Here is a 13,831-nt window from a genome sequence, read left to right as displayed (position 1 = left end):
TTGATAATAGTCCTTTGTCTGAGGTACAGCTGGTAAAAATTTTTTCCCACATTGTAGATTGTCTCTTAGTTCTGCTAATGGTTTCTTTTGAAGTACAGAAGCTTTTTAGTAAGATGAGATCCCAGTTGTTGATTCTTTCTGCTAGTTCCCGTGCTACTGAGGATTTGTTCATAAAGTCTTTTCCTATACCAATGTCTTCCAGAGTTCTACCTAACTTACTTTCCAGCAAGTTTAATGTTTCTGTTTTAATATTTAGATCTTTAATCCATTTGGATTTTAATTTAGTGCATGGCGAAAGATAAGGGTCTAATTTTAATCTGTGACAGGTTGATATCCAGTTTTTCCAACACCATTTATTAAGGAGGCTATCTTTCCTCCACTGAGGATGGTGCTCACCTTTGTTTTAGAAAACACTGTAACTCAGAAAATTAGTAACTTGTATGAAATCACATAATAGATGGGAAACGAGGATAAAATACAAATTAAAATAGACAAATCCTCAGTTCTGCAGTCTACCCAATGTAAAGCACAATTTCCATGGAACAAGTATTAAGCAACATTCTAAATATAACCCTTGTTAAAGTTCAGATTATTTCCTGTTTGGCTTTTTATTTGTTTGTGGGAAAATGATGATGTACTTTTTCACTGAGAAATATGACCATATTTTTCAATTTAAAGTGGATTTTCCCCTGTTCCATGTTTAAAGTACACTAGAAATATAGTCTTAAATAGGATTTTTTGAGGTGAACCTGTAAGCCTCTGCAACTTTCCACAGAGAGCCATCAGATTAACATGTGAGATCTTCACCTATTGACTTGGATTACAAATCTGAAAAGCGTATTAACCTCTCCAAAATTCTCTAACCATTCTGAGATTCAGACTAAAGTTTAGAGAACAGACTCACCCCCTTTGTAAAATAAAATGTAATATACTCAGTTAAATGTTAATTTCAGATAAACAATGAAAATTTGTATTACATTCTTCAATGACTAAAGTTCAGTTACTTATTTTTATTAGCAAATGTTTGCAGTACCTGCAGTTTGCAATCCTCTTGGGCAGTGGGGAATGTACATGATACAGCTTGATTCTTTTTTAATCCCCTTCCCATTCCTGCCTCCCCCCCCTCCTCTAAATCCCTTCGCTCCCATTTTTTAAAAAGTTTATTGGTATTATTATTTTAGGTATCACTACAGTTACATTCGTCATTGGGATCTTGTACCTTTACATGACATATCTTGGTCCTTATTTTTCCCCCATTCCCTGGCCCTCCCTTCAACCCCTCCACCCTACCCTGTTCACAAAGACTTTGTTTCCATGTTTTTCCTTTTCTCATATTTTTGCTTTTCCCTTCTTACCTTTCCCCTAACCCTCCCACTTCCCCTACTCCTTTAGACCTTTTCCTCCTATTACAAAATATCAATTATATGTTTTGATCTTTTAGTTTTTCAAAGCAGAGAAACTATTAAGTGTTTACATATGTGTCTCATTAATTTCATTTACGAATAAATCCTCAATGTGCATGCACTAACCTATAAATGACTCTACTTTCTCATTCTTTATGGCTGAGTAGTATTCCATCTTATGAAAAAAAGAACACATCTTCTTTATCCAGTCTCCAGTTGATGGACAATTGGGCAGTTTCCCAGTTTTAGCTATTATAAACTGTGCCAATATAAACATGAGTTCACATATATCACTGTGGTATGGCCCTTTTAATTCTTTTGGAAAGATACCTAACAGGGGGATAGCTGGTCATATGGGACTTCTAATCCTGGTTGTTTGAGGTATCGCCATATTGATTTCCACAGTAGTTGCACCACCAGTCTGCACTCCCACCAAAAATGAAGAACGGTTCCTTTCTTCCCACAAACCCTCCAGCATTTGCTATTAATTGATTTCTTGACAGTAGTCATTCTTTCTGGGGTGAGATGGAATCTCAGTGTTGCTTTCATTTGCATCTCTTGAATGACCAGTGATGTGGAACATTTTTTCATATGTTTATTTGCTGCTTTTACTTCTTTGTTTGAGAAATGTCTGTTCATTTCAGAAGCCCATTTTTGAATTGGGTCTTTATATTTGAATGTCTAATTTTTTGAGTTCTTTATACATTCTAGATAGTTGTCTTTTGTCTGAGGAACAGATGGCAAATTTTTTTTCTCACATTGTAGTTTGTCTCTTAGTTCTATTGATAATTTCTCTTGTACTGCATAAGCTTTTTAAAAAGATGAGATCCCAATTGTTGATTCTTTGTGCTAGTTCCTGTGCTACTGAGCATTTGTTCATAAAGTCTTTCCTTTGCCAATGTCTTCAAGAGTTCTACCTATCTTATCTTTCAGCAAGTTTAGAGCTTTTGTTTTAATATATAGATCTTTAAATCACTTGGACTTTTGTTTCATGCATGGTGAGAGATAGGGTCTAGTTTTAATCTTTGGCCAGTTGAAATTCAGTTTTTCCAACACCATTTATTAAAGAGGGTATCTTTCCTCCAGTGACTATGGTTGGCTCCTTTTTCAAAGATGCGGTAACTAAGTATGCCTGGAGTTGTTTCTGCATCTTCTAATCTATTCCACTGATTATAATTTCTTCCATTTTTGCTGTTATTGATATTATTCATCTTATTTCATATGTATGATATATAATGTTATATTTGTTTAGGTTATTAATTAGGTTCCTGTACATGGCATAACTTTTTTCTACTTATTTTGCCCTCCCTTACCCCTCATCTCACTCTTATACTCTTAGACTCTTTCTCTTTTGCAAGGGATCTATCCATTTGTCTCTTTCTGTCACTCCTTGATTACAAATTATTTGAAATCTTCAAAGAAAAGTTATGGGAAAAGTGAATTCTTGGAATATTTGTCAGATGAAATGAGTTTCCAGAAATTAATATATCCTCAGTTTGTAGACCGTATAAGTCCCTTTAGGCTGATATGTATCAACTAATACACAATTATTAAACTGAGGAACAGTTTGGCAGTCTCTGCTGATCAGCTCTATAAAGGAGTCCAAAGCCACTGTGTCCTTCACGTGGACTCAGAAGCACAATTCTATGGGGAAAAAATCCATGCTCAGAACTGTGAAAGGGACCATAGTGTTGGAGTGAATTATGTGTAATACTGCTGTAGATCATGTGGGTTTTCTAACTACCTGCAGGAGGATGGATATAGTTGGCAGATGTCATGGTTTAAATCTAAACATCCCCTAATGCCTCATGTGGCTTTGTGAAGATGGCTGGATCTAGGGTGTGTGCTGCTGGGGTGAAAGATACGATACCAGATTGATTCACTGTGTGTTGTTGCGATTAATGGTGCTCCACCCTGGATGTGAGTGCTATCTACCTGATGTACCGTAAGCCTGCATAGGATATCAGGGACAGAAAGAGGGTCACTTGGCTGCTTGTTACTTGCTGCTACAATATTTCATTCTTTTCTGCCTTCTGCTTTGCTGCTCATTGCCCACCATGAACTATTTCTCCTCCAATGCCCCTCTGCTTTCCTACCCTGCCTTGGAGCCAGCCTGTTATGGACTGAAACCTCCACAAACTGAGAACAATAAGTCTTTATTCTTTTAACTTTGGGTGTTGGGTATTTTGTCTCAGCAGGGAGTGAAGTATCAAAGATGGCAGCATGATGGACAAAGTGTGAAATCGCTTAACATATGGAAACACAGCATTGAAGCGAACAGTTCTTTTCCATCAATTTCACACAAATACTCACTGGATCCCCTCAATTGTAAGACTGAAATATTTTAAGAATATTTTGACTGTGTGAGAAAATGTATTTACTAATTAGCTGGAATTAACCAGTCTATATATAGAGATATAGATATAGATATAGATCTTTAACCATCACATTTTACATGAAAAACATATAAAATATTATCTATCAAATGAAAAATAATTAAAGAATATTGCCTGGATATGTGCCAAAGAATCCCCAACTAGTGGGCCACTTGTACTTCATGATGTGTCGGTAAACTAGTCTGGGGGGAAGAGAGGTGAATTTTAGCATGTGTGCATCAAGTTCTCACTGTACCCTACTTCAAGCTTCCAAAACTGTTTTACAAAAATTTCTCATTATTTAATAATCAATCTTCACATGACTGAGCTCCAGGATGGGACCATGTGTTACACTGCAGCTCAGAAAGAGCACGTTGCTGAAATTAGTTGTTAATATCTGTTTAAAAGGTATCATGACCAGCTATGATCTCTGGAGTCTCGTGTAGACTTTATTCTTACTTGTATCCCCACTTCTCTCTAGTCCATGTTCTACAACAAAAGAGAAGCCAAACAAAACCTGGTAGAATTGAATATTAAGAGTATCTTTAAATGTACCTCAGTGGTAAAATGCTTGTTGCGTATATTTAAACCCATGTACTGGGTCAGCTGTCAGCACACACTGTGGGAGTCTTATCCAGAAGTATATATGAGAATGATCTGTGAACATAAGGGAATTTGGGGTCACAAATACAAAACCTCCTGGAATTCATGATTTCAGATTAAAAGATGGCCCCTATTGGGCCACAAAATAAGTCCAAGTAGGATCAAAGCACATTGCCTAAAGAAATGAATGCTCTGGCCCTCCTTCTGTTACTACACTGATTCATTACTTAGATTAGCCATAAAGTCAGGCATGCAGACCACCCTGACCTTCCTCTGTCCTTCCTTTGTTCTTTACATGAATTTCTGCATAAACATCCTCTTTTGCGCTTTTTAATTGCTTCCTAGTTCTACCAACAAAAAGCTGACTAAGCTTCAGTTCAGGGCTGTTTTTTCCTGGGACTCTCTCACACTCAGGGTTCTCAGTCAGGGCATTCCCTCTGGGCCATCTTTGAGGTAAAACATCATATGGACTCTGAGGAATCTCATTGTTTGCATTGTGCCAGTCATGAACTGTTGCAATACACACAAGTATATGAGCACGAGCGTGTGTGTGCGCACGTGTGCACACACACACACACACACACACACACACACACATGGCTATTCAGAAGACCTGGTGTTAATAGGATATTTGCCACTTTAATTTTATTTCCTCCAATAAAAAAGAGTATTAATTTATCATCCTTATCAGGATGCCAACAAGCTGAGTTTTGTGCTTTTCTTTATTATCTTCTATGCCAAAATGTTGACAGAATTTCTTTCCTGAAGGTGAACAACACTTCATTCAGTTATCTCTCTAGTGAACTCTGAATAAGAGCACCCACTATAATTTTAATATATATTTTATGTGACTCAGATAAATACCATTCAAATAGGCACTGTATCTTGTGATCTAAGTGTCAAGTTTATACGTGCTGATATACTATATACAAGTACAGTATACAATTATAAGAATGGCCTCTCAGTGAAAGACTGATCAGAATGTATGTCATCTCAGACTCATGCCCAGCTAAAGGTGACATGTAAGGAAAACAGACAGCATAAATGGTGAACCTATTATTTTTTTAAATCACTTTATAAAGCCATTTAAGTTTCACTAAAAATATTTTCATTCTTAATCTTTACAAAACAGTTTCATTTTCTTAAGGAATAAACCTATATAAAACTGTAAAACCTTTTTCTGTCACGATACAGCATTCTGAAAGCATTTTATGTAATTTTATTTCAGAGATAGTATCAATGCTCTGTGCATATGATATTGAACTTCACTTAAAGATAATCCTATGCTTACATAGAGGTTCTTGAGGAAAGAATCTCAGAAAGACAGATTGTGAAAAATAATCTTACAAACTCTAGAGTCACAGATTAAAATGCAACACGAAACAAAAAATACAATCAAAGAGCTTATGTTATACATACAACATATAAAATTTTTATAGATTATCCTTCTAAACTGTACCTCATGTCATAACTAATCTAAAAATGTATAATTTTTTCTAATTTTTAAATTAAAGATAAAAATGCTTGTAAAGTAGTAAACACATTATACAAAGATTATAACTACATATGGATAAAATAGCCAAAAATCAACAATATCTCTGTCAAATTGCTACTTGGTCACCCAACTTAGATAGCTTGCTATTGACTCTTTTGTTTCCAGTTGACAATTTGAAATATTATGCTAGAATTTCAATACCACCTTAACAAAATCCTAGGCATCTGAGAATCTCAGATAAAGAACACCTAATTTACCTGGGAAAGTATTCAAACCACAGAAAGAAAATACATAAATTTTTGAGGAAACAATATAAGATTAATTTTTTCAGTCTGAGATTAAAGTAAAGCAAGTGGTGTGGTCATAAAAATTAACTTTAATGCTCATGGCAAAAATAAAAGACGGGGGCCGGGGATTTAGCTCAGCGGTTCGGTGGCCTGCCTCGCAAGAGCAAAGACCCGAGTTTGATCCCCGGCACCAAAAGATAAATAAAATAAATAAAAATAAAAGACAAACATTTCTGACTTTATAAATGTAGCACATTTATTTAAAGGCATCGAGACTCACTCATTGGCCACATAGTCTTTATTATAAGTGGATGTTACTATGAATTATTCTGTATTATTTAATCTAAACTCCTTTTAAAGTAGTTATTCTTAATAATTTTATTTATATAGCCTCAGTAATTCTATTAGTTATCTACATAAAATTACACACTACTTAAAATTTTATTTCTCTCTTTGTGTTGTACTGGGTAATAAACTCTGGGTCTTCGACATGTCAGACAAGTGCTCTTTCACTCCCCTGGCCTTAAACCTGATTTTTAAAAGATTTTCCTTGTTCTTTAAAGCCTTGAAAAGTGTCAGAGAATCAACATATCTTAGAATAGGATGAATTCTAGAAGAAAGGTGAGAAGAAACAGAAGAACAATGGTTTATGATTTTTCAGGGCTAGAATTTTTATAATTTAACTTGGAAGTATTACGTTTTGTCCTTACATTTGTTTCTTATTGTGTTTGTATGTGTATATGCATGTATACACACACAAATATTTAGTGTATATGTATATATGTGTGTGTATATATACTGTACATATTTGATATATAAATGCTGTATATTCATATGGATGTATATATACATATTTATCTCTACTTTCATTGATCCATTAACACCCCTGAAAATTATGTTTAGCAAGTTCTTTCAATTTCTGACATATTAAATATATTCAAAAATATATATACAATTTTTGCATGCATATTACTGTCTATTCTCATTTAACTAACATTAAATTTTCTACCACTCCTGATGAAAAATATCTTCATTTTATCTGTCGTATAGATGTATATAACATGAATATTTAATATTTATATAGGTGTTCCCTTATTGAGGTATCTACATCATTCCTATTATCATTATATTATTATTGTTGCTTGAAAGCTGTTAACTGTAACACAGTAAAAACTAAGTCTCTTGGTTTATAGTGTCCAGTTTATATTCAATGTTTGTTTGCTTTGCAAAACACTGTGTAATCATATCCATATTGATTCCATTTACTACTTACAAGACAAGACCCAGAAAAATGAAATAATTTTCTCAAGATAATCAAGAAGATATTTGGGAGTCCAATTTGTTTGAAGCTCTATCTCATTCAAGAAACTATATCTTAAACAAAATATTTTATTATGTGTGCCTGACTTAAGAATTAGATTGTGGTGCTAATATTTTCCTCTTTTCACAAAGCAAATGTATTTTTCCAAATGTGTAATTTATACTGTCAATAGCCTGGTTTAAAACAATCAAATGATGAATAAATAAACTCATGAGATTCTATCGGATGAAAGAAACTCAAGTTTTTCAGTTTAAGTTTACCAGTATGAATTTTTGCAAGCCTAATACTGATGGAAAATCATTATTTTGTATAATTATGACCCTTTATTTTTAAATCACAAAACACAAAGATAACATTTCCATTCTGCAAGAAAAACTTCTATTACAAAAATTTTTTGATATATGAATAGATAATAAAATGATGATCAGATCTTTTCCTCTCAACACCAAAAAATGTACAAAGGAAAAAAAATGTGTTTAGGTTTAGCAAATATCCCCCATTTCAACAACAGAAAAAAATTCAGGATGTGTCTTCATGCAGAGGGGTATGAGTTAATACTCATGGTCATAAATCATTTAGAACAACAAAAGTAGGGGAAAATTAAGTGTCACCCAGGAAGAAATTGTTACAAATATAAATATCTTCAGTGAAAACATTGCCCATCATCAGAAATTCTTTCAGTGTTTCATGACATGCACTTTCATCAGTAAAGTAAAACAGGAATCAATCAAAATCTACCATTTATGGAAGTACGAAAGAGCAGCTGGATATTTACCTTCATCTTCATAGAGTAAATTTGGCTGCAAATTTCTCCATATATTTTGTCAGATATTGTTTATCATTCAAATATAAAGCATTCAAAATACTATCAAAATAAAACATTTGCATCTTGCCAGTTTTAAAATGGTCCTAAAATACCGCTGTAGTTTTTCTTGTAGAGAAATTTTATTTATTTGCTAAATCATTTTAGTTTTCAAATGGATATCTAAAGTATTAAAAAGTTAAACTATATTTAAGAATGTTTCATTCACTTAAAAGTGATTCTTATAAAGTGGATTTTCTTATGTATTCTGTTGACCAGAGTCAAACCAAGGAGAATGCATGTACCATATAATTAAACAAATAATATAAGTAGGCAAATAAATACTAGCCACACACCTGTAAGAAATAGAACAGTAGAATAAGTAAAACAAATATAGAGATAGGCCACAGTACAGAATGTAAATAATTGGTAAATATAAGATGAAACTCATTAGAATTCAGGAAAAAAAACATTAAAATAAAAGCAAGAAATCATTTTTTATATCCATCAGGTTGGCAAATTTAAACTGTCTGACAATAACAAGATTAGTCCTTTATAGAGAACACCAGAAACTCTCATTCATGGTCAGTGGAAAAGAACCTTAACGCAGCCACTTTGGGAAATCATTTACTTTGCCTAGTAAAATTTAATAAGATTCACACCTTGAGCCAGCAAATCACATCACATGAAAACCTAGAGAAAGTCTAGCCCTTGTTAGCCAAAGTTGGGTACAGGATAATTGTGCTTGTAAAAACAAGAAACTGGAAAAATTGAAATGTATATTAAAAGAGGAGTAGAAAAATGAAAAGTTAAATATCCTCGAATAGAATATTCCTGCAGCAGTAAAAGTGAATGTACTACCTCTTACAAATCAAGAAATTGAACTGCAAAATTCTATTGTGTTATCAGGTAAGTCTGAGAGGAATGTTGTATTCAAGATTTTGGGGGTTACCAGGGATCGAACTCGGTCCTTGGGCTTGTGAGGCAGGCTGCAATACCATTGAGCTAAATCTCTGGCACCTCAAGATATTATTTATTGAAATTCCAAACATACTAAATAAAATCATATATTTTACTAATGCACAGATATTTTCTTATAAGGAAAGCAATAAAAAGAAAATTCATAATTCATGTTAGCAATTATCATTTGATCAAAAGATAAGAATTATGATTGTAAACAGATTTTTCAAAGTTCTTCAGGAAACCATTAACTATTTCTTATGAGTCTCAATACTAAAAATACATAATAATGAATGGACACATAAACCAAGTGAAAAAAATGAATCAAAAGATACCATGATGTTACTTGTAAATTTTGTGTCTTCGATGAAGTCACACCTTTCTACCTACAATTATTTGTTAATGAACAGAGATTATATGGGATCATTCCTTAGTCCCTTATGGTTCCAATCATTTTGATTTCATATTTCATGGACATGATACTACTTTCTTAAATGTGGAAAATGTACCTACAAATGGATTATAAGTAGAGGCTTAACCTTTCATAATTTTTCTTTATTAAGCCTTTAGTTAACATTTTCTCTGTAAAATAAATCTCTATTGAAACATATCAAATTCAACCCATGCTTCTAAACAAAGATTAAGAACTGTTACAATTATTGACTTGTGTGACCTAATATAATGCTACTCTTACAGATAATAAATATTGTGAATATTGCTATAAACAGGGAAGATTTTTTAAAGTCTTATGCTGTAACAAAATTTTAAGAGTGATAAACTCATCACAATTAGATTTCTCCCAGGAAATAATCTGACTTTATTCTACCCTCATTTAAAATTTGTATTGCTTTACAAAAACTTAGTTTCTTGCTGAAGATACTTGCTGCAAATTTAATTTTTAAATGGAAATTTTATGACCAGAATCTAGAAGTGCACTCAGTTTAATATAAAATGAAAATCAGAACGTATACACACATACATGTATATGCCAGAGGTATTTTAGATGGATGCTGAACATAGTTCCTTTTTAATTATCCCTCCTAATAAATTCTTGTGAAAATATACTTGAAAATATCCAATTTTGAATCCATACATGACACATAGCTCTTCTGCATAGCCGAACAAGGTGCTCTAATGAGCAAAGCAACTCTATAAGCATTGCTCAAATGTTTCCTCTGTCTTTTAAAAGAAAAATAGTTTAATTTCATAAATAGTGCAAGGAAAAGGAGATAAAGCCTGAATGACTAAAATTTAAATGTTTTGTGCTTACTGTAGAACGAAACGGGGCCAAAATTTTCTGTCAATCTCTTTAGCTTGAAACTCTTTTTCCCTGTTCCACCAGGATCTTACTTGATATCAGTGCGGAAGCTGCCACTAGGCTGCAACCAAGGAAACATGGGTGCGTCATGGCCGACTGGGACACAGAAGTAATATTCACAGGGGTCTCAGCCAAGCCAGTTTCTTACGTGACATTCATGTGCTTCTCTTTTTTCCGCAGTTTTTTTGTCAAATAAAATGAAATAGCTTAATTTAAAATTTAGAACTCCACAAACCTGTTGAACAAGATCTAAAGACAAAATCGTTATTAACTATCTAAAAATCATAATCAACTCCCATGTGACACTAAAGATACACTCAAAATACTGTGGTCACAAAGAACTGCTCTTTTTGCTTTCTCTCTGCTCCAATGTACATGCACCAAAGAGTGATAAGACACAGAGTACTGCAAATTTATTCCCTTACTCTTGATGTTTATATTTCTCGAAAATAGATTATAGAATACTGATTAAATGGAGACTGATATAAAATATAGCATCTATGGTTATTAAATAGAAAGTGAGAAAGGGTCTTTCTATAATACAGCATGATTGAGATTTATAATTTTACTGAGTTGAAAAAATAATATTCTAAAAATGTAATAATTACAAATTATCCATATATAATATTGGTAGGGTATTTACATTTCCTGTGACACAATTTAAACATTTATATACTACATACTAGCTATTATCATTTTATATACTTATTATAGTATAAAATGCATTTGTAACATTTTTAATAATAAATGTATAATACATTTATGCATATTTAATTTTCAAAACAATTGTGGGAGTGAACATTGTAATTCACGTTTTATATGAGAAAAGTGAGATGGTTATAGTTAAAAATCCCATAGCCAGCAAATCACAGAGTTGAGTCATGGTTTCTGTTTGCAAAATATATTTTCCATTTTCCAGCTATTCAAATACAGAAAGCTTTAGATTCAGTCTATTGAATTACATCATCTCAAACTCCAGCAATATATAAAAGTGAAGAGCCAGGCATGGTGGCACACGCCTGTAATCCCAGCACTCGGGAGGCTGAGGCAGGAGGATCACTGTGAGTTCAAGACCAGCCTGGGCTACACAGTGAGTTCCAGGTCAGTGTCAACTACACAATGAGACCCTGTCTCAAAAAAAAAAATAAAAAATAAAAAAAAATAAATGAAGTAATATTTTCTGAAAAATGTGTGGAATTATACTATAGATATTGTACAGTGAAAATATAACTGGGCTGGGGCGTAGCTCAATGGTAGAGCTACGTTATGATTACACAATCCTACTTCTGAATCCATAGTGTTTACTCCATATGCATAGGCCTCTGGGTTTAATCTCAAGGACAAAAAAAGAAAGATAAAAGGTAGCAGTAATAGATTAGCTGTTTGTTTCTAACCTCTTTTCTGATTGCCTTATGGATGGATGGAAGAAACTGTAATTGGACAAGCTTTATTTATTCTTAAAAGAATTAAAAACAGCATACTATATTGATCATGCATAATCATATTTACAGTATCATGATTCACAATAACAAGCAGTGAAATCAAGGAATAATTAACAATCTAATAACTAAGAAAAGTTCACTACCTGAGGGATTCACTCCTCATCTCTACAAGTCTTTTGAGGAGGCTAATGACCAATATGCCTGAAAATCTTGAATGAAATGGAACAAGAAGGAACACTTCCAAACTTATGGCCAACACCATATTAAAGGCAAAAAATTTGAAAGTTTTTCCTCTAAAATCAGAGACAATACAAGGATGCCCACTATATCCTCTCTTGTTTAACATGGTATTGAAACAACAGTGAGAGAAATCAGGCAAGAGAAAGAAACAAATGGGATACTTATACTGTAGAAAAAAAGAGACACAAATTACCATTATTTGCAGATGACAAGATCCTCTACGTGGTAAACCCAAAATTCCATCAAAATTAATAACCAATCTGACTAAGGTAGCAGGATAGGAAATCAAAACAGAAAAATTAACAATGTTCATCTACACCAAAAATTAACTCATTGACAATAAACAGGAAATTACTGTCAAGAAACATTACATCAAGAAACATTAAATATTTAAGAGTTAAGCTAAACAAGCACATGAAAAACCTCTAAAATTAAAACACTAATACTCTCAAATAGGAGAAGGAAAAGATCACGAGAGAATGGAAACATATCCTCTGTTCCTGGATAGACAGAACGAGTATTGCCAAAATGATCATACTACTGAGACTGCTATATAGATTTAATGCAACCCCAATCAAAATACATACAGAATTCTTCACATCAATAAAGAAAGCAGCACTAAACTTCATGCGAAACCAGAAGTGACTTAGAATAGCAAAAGAAATCCTGAGCTGTAGGAGCAAGGTAGAAGGCATCACAGTATCTGACTTCAAGGCTACAGTAATAAAAAAAAAACATGGTATTGGCACAAAACACACATATGTGGGTAAAAGAATAGAAAAGAAGGTGAGAAAAACCTGACACACTTTCAGTTACTTGATCTTTTACAATAAGGCCAAAAAGGTGTTGGAGTAAAGATAGTCTCTTTAGCACATGGTTCTGAGAAAACCACTAACCATATATAGAAGACTGAAGCTAGACTCACATCTCTCACCATTTACTATCCTAACCTAAATTCAAAATGGATCAAAGGCTAAATATTAAAACAGAAACACTTAACCAACTGGAAGATATAATAGATAAAACCCTTGAAGTCATAGATGCAGGCATGTATTTTGTAAACAACTCCCATTGCACAAGAAATAACAAGTATCAACAACTACGATTATATGAAATTAAAATTTTTTTCACAGCAAAGAAAAAACCCAACAGAATGAAGAGACCACTTCAGACAGAGGACTAATATCTAGAATATATAAAGAGCTCAAAAAATTAGACAACCCCCAAAAAAAAATCAGTTTGGAAATTTCAAAAAATAGAAATTCTATGTAACACAGATTTATTTCTGGGTATCTTCCCAAAAGATAAAGACATAATTTTTTTCAGTGATAAATTCATGACAGTGTTATAGCAGCACTATTTATAATAGCTACATCTTGGAAAAAAGTCTGTATGCCTACCAACAGATGAGTGGATAAGAAAATGTATCTATACATAATGGAGTACTACTCATTTATAAATAAGGATAAATTCAAGACATACACAGGAAAATGGGTGGACCTTGAAGCACCTTAGTAGTACATTGGATGTACAAGTTTAAATACCACGTGGTTTCTCTCATTTGATTGAACTAAGTATATATAAA

Source organism: Fukomys damarensis, unplaced genomic scaffold (assembly GCF_012274545.1).
Source record: "Fukomys damarensis isolate Sample0158 unplaced genomic scaffold, DMR_v1.0_HiC HiC_scaffold_12, whole genome shotgun sequence".
Taxonomy (NCBI): domain Eukaryota; kingdom Metazoa; phylum Chordata; class Mammalia; order Rodentia; family Bathyergidae; genus Fukomys; species Fukomys damarensis.
Note: the sequence above shows the minus strand (reverse complement) of the source record.